Source organism: Oncorhynchus mykiss, chromosome 6 (genome assembly GCF_013265735.2).
Source record: "Oncorhynchus mykiss isolate Arlee chromosome 6, USDA_OmykA_1.1, whole genome shotgun sequence".
Lineage (NCBI taxonomy): Eukaryota > Metazoa > Chordata > Actinopteri > Salmoniformes > Salmonidae > Oncorhynchus > Oncorhynchus mykiss.
Genome location: NC_048570.1, coordinates 60,342,965 through 60,355,167, shown reverse-complemented (window position 1 = coordinate 60,355,167; position 12,203 = coordinate 60,342,965).

The following is a 12,203-nucleotide window of genomic DNA, read 5'->3' as shown; positions in this document are numbered from 1 at the left end:
TGCAGAGATCTACAGCTGAGGTGGGAGACTCTGTCCATAGGACAACAATCAGTCGTATATTGCACAAATCTGGCCTTTATGGAAGAGTGGCAAGAAGAAAGCCATTTCTTAAAGATATCCATAAAAAGTGTCGTTTAAAGTTTGCCACAAGCCACCTGGGAGACACACCAAACATGTGGAAGAAGGTGCTCTGGTCAGATGAAACCAAAATTGAACTTTTTGGCAACATTGCAAAACGTTATGTTTGGCGTAAAAGCAACACAGCTGAACACACCATCCCCACTGTCAAACATGGTGGTGGCAGCATCATGGTTTGGGCCTGCTTTTCTTCAGCAGGGACAGGGAAGATGGTTAAAATTGATGGGAAGATGGATGGAGCCAAATACAGGACCATTCTGGAAGAAAACCTGATGGAGTCTGCAAAAGACCTGAGACTGGGACGGAGATTTGTCTTCCAACAAGACAATGATCCAAAACATAAAGCAAAATCTACAATGGAATGGTTCAAAAATAAACATATCCAGGTGTTAGAATGGCCAAGTCAAAGTCCAGACCTGAATCCAATCGAGAATCTGTGGAAAGAACTGAAAACTGCTGTTCACAAATGCTCTCCATCCAACCTCACTGAGCTCGAGCTGTTTTGCAAGGAGGAATGGGAAAAAAATTCAGTCTCTCGATGTGCAAAACTGATAGAGACATACCCCAAGCGACTTACAGCTGTAATCGCAGCAAAAGGTGGCGCTACAAAGTATTAATTTAAGGGGGCTGAATAATTTTGCACGCCCAATTTTTCAGTTTTTGATTTGTTAAAAAAGTTTGAAATATCCAATAAATGTCATTCCACTTCATGATTGTGTCCCACTTGTTGTTGATTCTTCACAAAAACATTTATGTTTACTTTATGTTTGAAGCCTGAAATGTGGCAAAAGGTCGCAAAGTTCAAGGGGGCCGAATACTTTCGCAAGGCACTGTATGTATTCCTTATAGATGTAAAGTAATTCATGTGTTCTAGTATGGTAACATGAATCAGTACATTTCAAGCTAGAGTCTTACGTTGCTATTTTAATACTTGTCTATATTAATAGAATTGAAATGGTAAAATGCATTAACACGATCAGGCTCTCTTTTGCACTATTCCAAACATCATTAGGCAGTTGATATGGCATAGTATCTCTAACAGTGTAGAATTGGAACAATTGAGATGTCATAGAAGTAATTGCAATGTTACTATACAGGTAATTGTCCATGTTATTACACAGGTATAAGCGCAACTATACTAAGTATTACCATGGCTTTTCAATGACATGAGAGCTATTTTGAGGGCCTGTGGTCTCCATCCACTGTGGGTTTTCCATCTTGAAACCAAAACAGTCTGAGCTTTTATGTGTGAGCCGGATATCTAGTATTTGGGCATAAAAATAAAAAAAACACTTCCCACCATCCATCGACACACTGATGTTTTCTATATCAAAACTAGAAACCTATTACCTCAAACTCCCATTACTATGTCATTAACTTAACAGAATGGACACAGGATGGTTTTGAAGGTCAGACAAATCACTTAGACCCTAAGCTGATAGATCAGAACAGCTGTGTAAGACATAACATTGCCATTCTTAATGCACAGCCCTTTGCCTGTTTTAGTCCCCCATCAGCATACTGTAACCGTCATCATCATCTGATAGTGGATAGACATCTGATGGCAGTGTCATCTCCAGGGATCAATGTTCCTTTTACAGCACGGGGTCATAGGAACAGGGTCCATCCATGACCACGATGTCTCGATCAACATTTACCAACTGGATCTCTGTCTTTGGATGCCATTATTTTCGGGAATATCCTTTCCAACGTATTATTTTTTTTGGCGAGCATTAAAGAGATGATTTGTAGAGGGATGATTTGCAGGCAAAATTTGCTGCCAAACACCTTCACCGCAGGAGATGTGTTCTTGTCAAATTGCAGTGTGACATTTACTGGGCCTTGTTAAAAAAAGGTGAGTGCTCTCTCTTCATGGTCTGGGAAGTAATGAGGAGCTTGTGCTGCGGTCGAACGAGCAGGAGGAAATCCTCTCGTGCCATATCACAAGGCTGCTCTCTGGTTTAATTTCCTCACCACGATTCAGAAGATTGACGTTCATTGCCACCAGCACTGTAGAGAGGCAGAGTTAATCATATTCAGATAAGGGTTTCAATCATCAAAAACAATTTATTTTTTTATGGGTATTCTCTCTACCCACAGCCATACAGTGGTGAATGTTCCACGGCTTTTACAATTTTCTTTCTGTTTTTATGAAATCTTAGGAGACCGAGTAGGATTTTCCCTCACTAGCACAAATGACTGTATGTCAAAACAACCAAATAAATGTGAGTCACATCACTCATGTCTATTATCTTTTCTCTCAATTATTTATCGCTGATCATATAACGGAATTACTTAAACGCAGATCCGGAACATCAGTAACGTCATGTCACCCTAAATCACTCAGCTCATCCTCGTCCTCAACCAATTTGAATGAATCAAAGTCTTTGCGCTTTCTTTTTCGGGAACTTCATTTAGTGAGAAATGAGTCAATCGTTATGGAGCCCATCCATCAGAATAACTGTATCGGGGTTCATTTCATCCTGGTACTCCTGTAGATCATCACAGCCTTCATTACAGGGCCATGCTGCAGGTACAAGAATCTGAGGATCTGGAATGAGTTCTTAGGATAATACGAGGCTTTTAAATGGGCTCTGAAATGGTCCTGTAATGTGTTTGACCATGGATCGACCTTGGAGTCCCGGCTTCCTTGACAGTCGAAGAGGTGTTTTTGCAGCACTCGTGCACATCTTAAAGATATGTGTCTGTGCAAACACGATTTGACACATGGGGTGAGGTGGTCTCTCTGTGTGTTTCTTGTTTTAAGTGTCTCTGTGAACTTGTGTACATTATTTCGCCACTATGGCCTTACCTCCCTTATCTTACTACATTTGCACACACTGTACATATATTTTTCTATTCAGACTGTAAGTCTGTTTATCCCATGTGTAACTCTGTGTTGTTGTTTTTGTCGCACTGCTTTGCTTTATCTTGGCCAGGTCGCAGTTGTAAATGAGAACTGGTTCTCAACTGGCCTGCCTGGTTAAATAAAGGTGAAATAAAAATAAATAAAATAAACATGACCTTTTGTCCATAACCATGCCATTTTCGTCTGCATAGCACTGCTCATGTGGTCAGTTTTTCAGTGGCATCTGGTAATAGCAAATGTGTAGAGCTAAAGCTTAATTTAACAGCCTCACCGTGAATTATGTATGGCTTCCATGGTGCACTCTGTGGAGCAACATAGAGTAATTGCCATGACCTCCCACTGTCCCCCAAACTTGTCCCGCAGAGGTATGAGTGACAGGGATGCTGCTTTCATGGATCACCTCGCCCGTAGAGAACACCAAACACAACCAGCATGGTCGATCTCTACCTGAGTGAGATGAAAAAATTACTAGATGCCCTGTTGTCAGTTTGTTATTTCTGTAATGGGTGAAATATAACGTGGACCAATGTAGTCAACACTGACACAGCATCAAAGTTAGTTCAAGGTTTTTGATATTCCCCTCAAGAATCTCTACACAGTTACCATTGGTCCCCCCTGTGTGAAACTTGGTTCGAAAGCAGCAGCATGGCAGTGTGAGGGTTCGAAACTCAATAATAACTCATAAAAAAATCCAGAAAATAGCTTATTGTTGCTTACACCACAGAACATTCTCCATTTTCAGCGAGATACTCTGCACCATGAAGATTGAAACACTAGATGAAATGGATGACTCTCTCCGTAGTGTTTTGCTGAGCTTTGGGATCATGGCTAAAGCCCACCTGGCAGTGTTTAGCACGTCTTTAACCCTTCATGGGAGGTATTGTTGAGCTCAGAGAGGTGAGAACCCCTGCCGAAGGACTGATAGGATGAACGGAGGAGCTTTAATGGCGGCCTAATCCGGGCTACGCCATGCCCAGCGTGGGGTCCGCAGGCTCCGTGTTAGCTGGCATCCCTCCCAGCTTCTGACACCTGTCCACCATTTCATTTCCTTGGCCTCATCCAGGCCCAGGATAATGGAGCGCTGTGGGATGCCTGCCACTCAACTAGGGGCCTTGGCTCTAACTTCCTGCATTAAATGGTTTCCCCGATCACTCAAAACTGTGATACACTCTTGTCCCATAGGTAATTGACTCTCTGTTTCTCTCAGACTTTTTGTTTCTCACTGTCAGTTTTCCTGTTTTTCAATTATCTGTGGTTCCTTTTGAAAGCCTGTCACTCTTACTTTCCACTGCCGCTTGATACATGTTTTGGGGTAGAAAGTTTTCCTTTTAAGCTGCCAATTACACTTTGTCTGCTAACCTACCATGGACATTATACCAACACTTCATAGCATACATTGTTCTGAAAGTTTTGGGGTTGTAGAAAGGTTGTAGAACAATTGGTCTGTTGTAATTGGGACTTACTTTGTGCAGGTAGGTTATTGTCTACTGCATTGTTTGTAATGGCTTTCTCGGGCACCTAGAGTGATCTTTGTCTGTGGAGATCACTGTTTTGCAGTTATAACAGCATCTCTGCTACATCACTGTTACACCATACACAACATCACACTTGGCTCTAATTGATTCCCCTCTGGCACACCCAGGTAGTTCTCATTCATATCACGAGTGTGTGTGTGTGCTCTCCCAGAGGCCTGGCACAGAGACCCACTTCCCTGTACTTGGCACCTGCTTTTGGGCAAGAGTTTACATCTGTAAGCTTGTCCCAAAGTCTGTCCTGGGAGGCTGAGGTCATAAGAGCTGTGCTCTATTTGTCCAAACATCACTTCCTCAAACCAAGGCACAGGGCTTTGGTGTCCGCATGACCCCTCATCTCTTTTCATTGAAGATTGACTGAAGATCATGCTGTGATTTGTCGTGCCAGAATACACTTGTCATCTGTCTGCTGTTTGTGTTCATGGATGCTCATTAAAATATGACAAGTCAGTCCAAGTCAGCTTGTTATTTAGGCAAGTACCCTGCAGAGGCTTGGAATTTCCTGGAATCAGCCTGCATGTCCTCGCTTCCTCAAAGGTCCAGAAATACAAATATCCTCTACGGCTGGCCATAATTACATGTAAAAATGTTAGTTTTTATGACATGCTAATTGTCATTGTGAGAGTTTGGAACTGTAAGGTTCTATCTGCAAAAAAAGAGGGTTTTGAGATAATTGTCTTTAAAGTTACAAAGCCTCATTGGTTTGAATGTTTTCAGATTCAGATTTTTTATCTTGTATTCTTTTGCTCTTAATAACATGAATCGGGGTATTTAGAGGACCTACTAGGTAGAGAACATTGAACAAAACAAGGCTATGTCAATAACTACATTTTTATAAAAATGCAGATAAAACCTTATAGTCCCCGTCTCCCGATTAGATAATATCATGGCTTTCAAATGTTGATCGCTTCGGGATGGTGGGAATCCAACAGCATTAGGCAGTTATCCATCCATGTCTTCTATTTTTAGTAACATAAAGTCTTCTCTTATTTCAGGGCATGTAGCATTCACTAAAAGCAATGACAAGCAATTGCAACATTGCTATGTTTCAATTTGGCAAAATGAAACAAAATCACGTTCAATTAAACATTAGGCAGCAACCTCATATTTAATGACTTCTGAAGCACTTAAGATTTCACATAACGGTGGGCCATTCTCCTGCCATCTGGAGCTGTATAATGCTGGAAAACACTGAGTACATAAAAAAACAATCCCCAGGACCAGGAAAACTGCAAGAAAATAATTTGAGCTTATGGAACAAATGCTGCTCCTTCAGTATACTTTAGCCTGAGTTATTGGCAGCCTTTAAAGATGCATCTGTTGCTGATGCTCTTTATCTCTTTCTTCCAACAGCTAAGATGTGCTGAGGGAAGGGTTTAAACATAAAATTGCTTAAGGAGTTGTTCTCAGGTTTTCCCTCAGTCATTCATTACTCAGGAATACTTATTTAAGCTGAACAGATTGTTTAACTGCACTATTTCATGTGAGGAACCAATGTTTGATTACCAACAATGACGAGTATCACCGCCTGGTATGGCAACTGCACAGCCCGCAACCTCAGGGCTCTCCAGCCCATCGCATCACCGGCGCCAAATTACCTGCCCTCCAGGACACCTACAGCACCCAACGTCACAGGAAGGCCAAAAAGATCATCAAGGACAACAACCACCCGAGCCACTGCCTGTTCACCCCACTATCATCTAGAAGGCATGGTCAGTACAGGTGCATCAAAGGTGGGACCGAGATACTGAAAAACAGCTTCTATCTCAAGGCCAGCAGACTGTTAAATAGCCATCACTAACATAGAGAGGCTGCTGCTTATATACATAGACTTGAAATTACTGGCCACTTTAATGAATGGAACGCTAGTCACTTTAATAATTTTGACATATCTTACATTACTCATCTCATATGTATATAATGTATTCTATTCTATGTCGCTCTCACATTGCTCTTCCATATATTTATACATTCCATTCCTTTATTTTGATTTGTGTGTATTGGATATATGTTGTGAAATTGTTAGATATTACTTGTTAGATATTACTGTACTGTCGGAGCTAGAAACACAAGCATTTCGCTACACCTGCAGTAACATCTGCTAAAAACTTGTATGCAACCAATACAATTTGATTTGATTTGATTTTGGTTTAAAGTTGCCAGGGATCTCTCATTCTTTCTCTATGTCTCTCTGTGTCCTCCTCCAGCTCTCGATCTCCTGCAGTCACATGTGCCTGAAACCGTGCTCCACTGGGCCGCGGCGATAAAGAAAAGGTCTAGGCGGCTGCTGGCGGACCTCTATGAACCCTGCGTAATAAAGGCCACCCCTGCTCTGCTGAAACAGCTGGGCTCTGCTAGATTACAGCAGGGGTTGACATGCGGTAGGGTTCTGCTGCTTTGCTGTAGACAGACACTGTGCATTTCAAGCTATATAAAGCCGTACAGATTATGTTAGAAGAGATGAAAAAAAGAGGAAGATAACTTTAACCTTCATCACATCAAAATGTCTCAAAATCTCGGTGCAATGGCAGTTTGATTATATTCGAACTGTGAAATAACCTCCCAACTAAGGTTAGATTACACATGGAAACAGGGAAGAGGAGAAGGTCAGCTGAAATGTGAATAGGTACTGATGAAAGTTGCGGGGAGAATTGTATTTATCATTCATATGCTGTACAGTAGGCAAAGGTCTCAGGCATGCAACTGCAATTCATTTTTAAATGCCAGAACTGCTATTTCCTCCCATTTTACCTCCCTCCTTTTCCCCCCAAAGTATGTGAACATCTGTGTTCTTGCTCCTTGTTATTATGTCAGGTTGGATATTAACAGTGATATCGTCAGGAGAGGTTCTCACGTGTCACAGTTCGTGTTCCACTTGAAGAAGTTGAGGTGGGAAAGGTGAGGGGAGGATGTGTTGCAGCACTGTTTCTTCTCCACTGCGGGAGGATCGCTCACAGCATCCATTAGTCACGTCAAAAAAGGAAGGGAAAAGGTGAGAGAGCACTCACAAGTAGTAAATCTCTCAAATGTCAAACCTGTAATTTGAGAGAAGGAAATTATTCGGCGGTACCCACTCTCAGAAATCTTCGCCTCGTCAAATTGCATCTGGGTTTTCTGAGCTTCCAACAGAAATGGGTTTTTGCCTACAGAATGATAGTGTCCCTGGTGGGGCTCGTCGTGATTGTTCACATGATCAAGATGAAATTGCTGCCGTGTGGAGGCGCTGTCTTGGTCGACACATACATTATGTAATGGGCTGCTTGTTCCAGGAGAAGGTGTGTGTTTGAGTACATGTCGCTGAATAGGTTGGCACGTAAACTTCGCTAATGATGAATGATGGGAGAGATTGGGTTTTCTGTGTAACAGATGTAACTGGTTTCATATGAACTGTTATTATATAGACTTAGTTAAACATTAGGGATTGTGGTCTATCCTTTCCTCACTGGAGAGCTCTAAAAAGACTCTACCTGCTGTCTCTATGTAATGGAACCCATGAACAGAGCTATGAAGATATAATACGGTTTATTTGCAGCTGAAAGCTGAATTATAGTGAACAGACAGTAATTAATCAAAAGAAGTTGATTTAGATAGGGGGGAAATGCATAGTTGATTAAAGAGTTAATTGAATCATTTTGGGACTGGAGTGAAGGGCACATCACTGATCTCTGAGCAGAGGCATATCCTGCCTAATTCAAATGTATCATTTGTTTGAACCCTGTTGAGTTTGCCTACACTTCACACTGCCTTCTCAACTCAGATCTAAAATAACCTGTCACTTTCCCATCCTGTGACAGTGCAATCTTTGTTAGCCTACTCAGCACTGTGTCTACTTGATATTCACCGCCTTCTACACTGTGTTGCGTGGTACTGTACCTTGCATGGATCACGCTGCTTTAAATGTGTTTACTTTTGGGTTACTAATGAGATAATCATTACTTCATTTGCATGTATCATTTGGCCTTTGCTGTGATTGAGGTCTTTTGATGAATGTAGTGCTAATGTGAACTGTTTGTTGGTACCCATGTCTAAGGAAGAGCAGTAGTAACACCATTCTGGGTCTTCCCAATCAATAAACAGTTGAAACTGTGCAATGATTAGCTTCTGCACAAAGTTTATTTCAAGCGGCCATGTTGATTGGCCAAATACACATTTAGTGGAAATGGCTAAATTAAGCGGCTGAATGTGAACTCACTTAGCTCTGTAATGAGAAGCAATGTAGTGCCACCCGATCAAATGTCCTTTCCGTCCACATCCGCACTGCAAAGCAGCAATCACACCTCATTAAAGGCCTATTTTCCACTGAAACATTAGTGTAAATGTTTCCATTTACTTTTCGATGAACCTTGGTATGGTCTGCATCATCCCGACCCAAGGTTAATGGATTAATCCCAATCGCTTTGTGTTCTACGCAAGTCTCAGAGCCTAATAGCATCATTCCACTGCCTATTGCGGTTGCTGTCACATTTGTGCAGCCATTTCTGTCCACTCACAGTCACACTTTGAGTGTTGGCTTTTAGCTTAATTTGAAGGGCAGTTGAGGTTATCACAGCACGTGTCTACAAATTGGGGGGTGGAGATAACAGTCATGTAGATAGAGGACTTAGTAGTGATGTTATCCACTGAGCATTTGTACCTTTAATATGTACTGGAGCTGGGGTATTTGTTCAGTTGCCTGTCCATTCATCAATTCCACAGTGTTGCTGTGTTGTAGCTCGTAGGAGAGGACACCAAGTAGCTTGTTTTATGAAAGCTGTTGACGGTAAAGGGTGTTATATTCCAATGAGCGAACATAGAACTAATTAGTGGGGAATATGCCAGATTTAAGCATGAAAGGAGATGCCTATCTCTGAAAGGACTATATATGATAGAAAATAACCTGTACAATTCCAATAGATTCAAGTTGTACACCTCTAATGGAATACAATCAAATTATAGAGGCCTCCTCTGACTAACTTTGTTTATGAATTGAATCACTGGACTATCAAATTAGCCGCTTCTAACAGCGTTGTTCCATATCAGCAGAGCCTTTCCTTCTCTTTTGTTTCCCTCCTTTCTTTCCCCAACCAAATGAGAATCACAAGTGTTTATCAGCAGCTCTAGACATGGGTTTCGTCTCATTCACAGATACCGTGGGTCGATGACCTTTTGCTTAAGGTAGTTTAAATGGGTGAATTCCACAGCTTGGCGCTTTATGGTAAGTGGCTGAGGAAAGGCTTTTAGACGTTTAGACTTGGCGATGCTGAGGGCAGATTGTATGCAAAGAGGAGGTGGATGGGTGTTAAAACACGTTACTGAGATGTAACATAAAGACAAACAGTATTGTCTAGACAGGGAGTCAACACTTCACTACTGCAGTGTACATCTATGCTACTGCAGGCCCCTATTGGTAATTTAAATACAGCTCAAATCCACATGTTTGGTAGTTTCATCTCGTTCAGCACTATTTTGTGTTCTTTGGACAACAATGAGACTCCAATGATTGATTATGATTTGCACAGGATAGCGTTCATTGTAATGGTGTGCTGGATTATGATTGATATTCACAGGGATTTGTTGGGACAAGGATGCCTTGCATGTGGAAGTGGTGTATGTTATGTTGAGCAGAATAAACCAAAATCTAACTGGATTACTGTCAGGGAAACAGAGATTAGAGAATCGCTGAGAAAGCTTTCTGCCTGATACATCATCCACAGCTCTATTGACAGTCAAGCATCATGAAGGTGAGATCAATGGATCCAGAGGTCTTTTTCTCTCTTCCTCTGACAGATGGTTGGTCAAATCTGTTCCCAAGGGAAGGTATAAGTGCATGATTCTCAGAGTAGCAACACGAGAGGACCTTGGCTCTGAATCTGGACACGCAAGAAGGAGACAGAGCAACATTCCCGAAGGCTGGATTCTTAAAGGCCAGGAGATGCCTAACGATGTAACAGGAATTTCCACCAGAGGCAGTGCTAATGATCTAATAGCTCAGTGTCTAACAGACCCTGGAAAGATTCTCTAGAAGGCCCTGTGGTCAAGCCGAATGTGATACATGTCCTACATTGTAATAAGGGAATCGGCTCATTTTCCATGTCTACGCTCCTATTTTCACCCCCATTGCTGAACCCACCACCATGTGGATTTTACGTACGCTTTCTGCCTGGAGGGCAAAAAGTCAAAGGTATTGTGGGGGAATGGATACCGAGAAGGCCGAGGGTAGCACAACAATCTTGGTATGAAAGTTTAATGAGCTCCCCGTTTGACACAGTGATTCTTCATCGGGGGGCTAGGGCTGGCGAGCAAGGCCAGAAGCCATATGTAGATGAGGCTCGCTGAGCATGGGGTGGCTGGGAGGGGGGCATGGGGAGCAGCCGGCCAGTGCTGTGGGGGATCGACTGGGTGATGAAATGGCGCGTCTCCTCTAATGTGACGGGAGAGATAGGTGAGGTGCTGCTCAAAGAGGAGTGAAAAGCGAGGCGATTTGTCCTCCTGTCAGGTCCTGTCTGGCCCCACAGCATCACGTTCATTGGTCTGGACAGTGGAGTCTGTGGAAAGGTTTAGTTTAATATGAAAAGGTGCCATGGTATGCCTATTAAATCACCTCCAGCGTGCTGAGGGGCTAACACTATCACAGATGCACCTCTGAGTCAATGCCCATAAGACCAAGACTGGCAAGACAATTAACACTCTCATCACACACATATAAAAACAGGAAATGATCACTCCTATCAAGCTACTTCTATTTATAGTATATATTTGAAGGACATTTTCATGGATCACTGTTCCGTTTGGATTCCTCCTGTCTCCGTTTACACACGGTACATGGAGAGGGACAGGTTCTCTGTTAAATCAGGTTGATTCCCTGTGGAGTTCTTCCTGACTGGCCTTCGTGACACCCCTGACACGCCATTATTCCTGATGCACCGATCGTTAGTCTCCTCATGCTCTTCAACAATGTCAAACTCTAAGGACATACAGGCAGTAAAGTGGTCAATAAAGTAATCCATTAACCCATTGACCTCTATGTCCCATAACTGTTTTGAAATGAGGATGTGGGACATAAGACACTGCCACGCACGCCCACAGACAGACAGATCATAATCATTCAATTAGACACGTTGAAAATGAAGGTAATTATCTTACGGAAATGTCTGAATAAAAGTACAACAATACGGAGACTTTGCATTACGAGCTTTGACTGTCAGCACTAGCAGCACATCTCCTCCTCACTACCCGCCTCTTTTTTGCTGTCAATCTCCCGAGGGACCACTCCGACAATGCTTGTTTGGGCGTGAGACCCAGCTTTAACATGCTGGGTAATTAGGCCCTTGGTTGTGGTTTCCTCCACAGTTCCCTGTCCGTATCTCAGACTTCACCTGGCTGTTCTCGTCTGTTGTGTTCTGCCATCCAGCTCTGCCCTGCCTCATCATGACTCAAACAATTCCCTGTCTTTCTGCATTTCAAGTCATGCTCTCCCTCTTGTTTTTTAAAATTTGTTTTAATAACGACTAATTGGCAATCCATGTTTTAATAAGTTGTCTCGTTTCAATTGCAGGTAGTCACGAGGGAAATTACCAAATGTTCCTTCGTCGTTCAGCTTTTCATGATATATTTTGAGTGGATGATGAGAAGGATAAAAATAAAGAGGGCCGTGTTGTAATTAGTCTGGTTTTACATGTTCACCC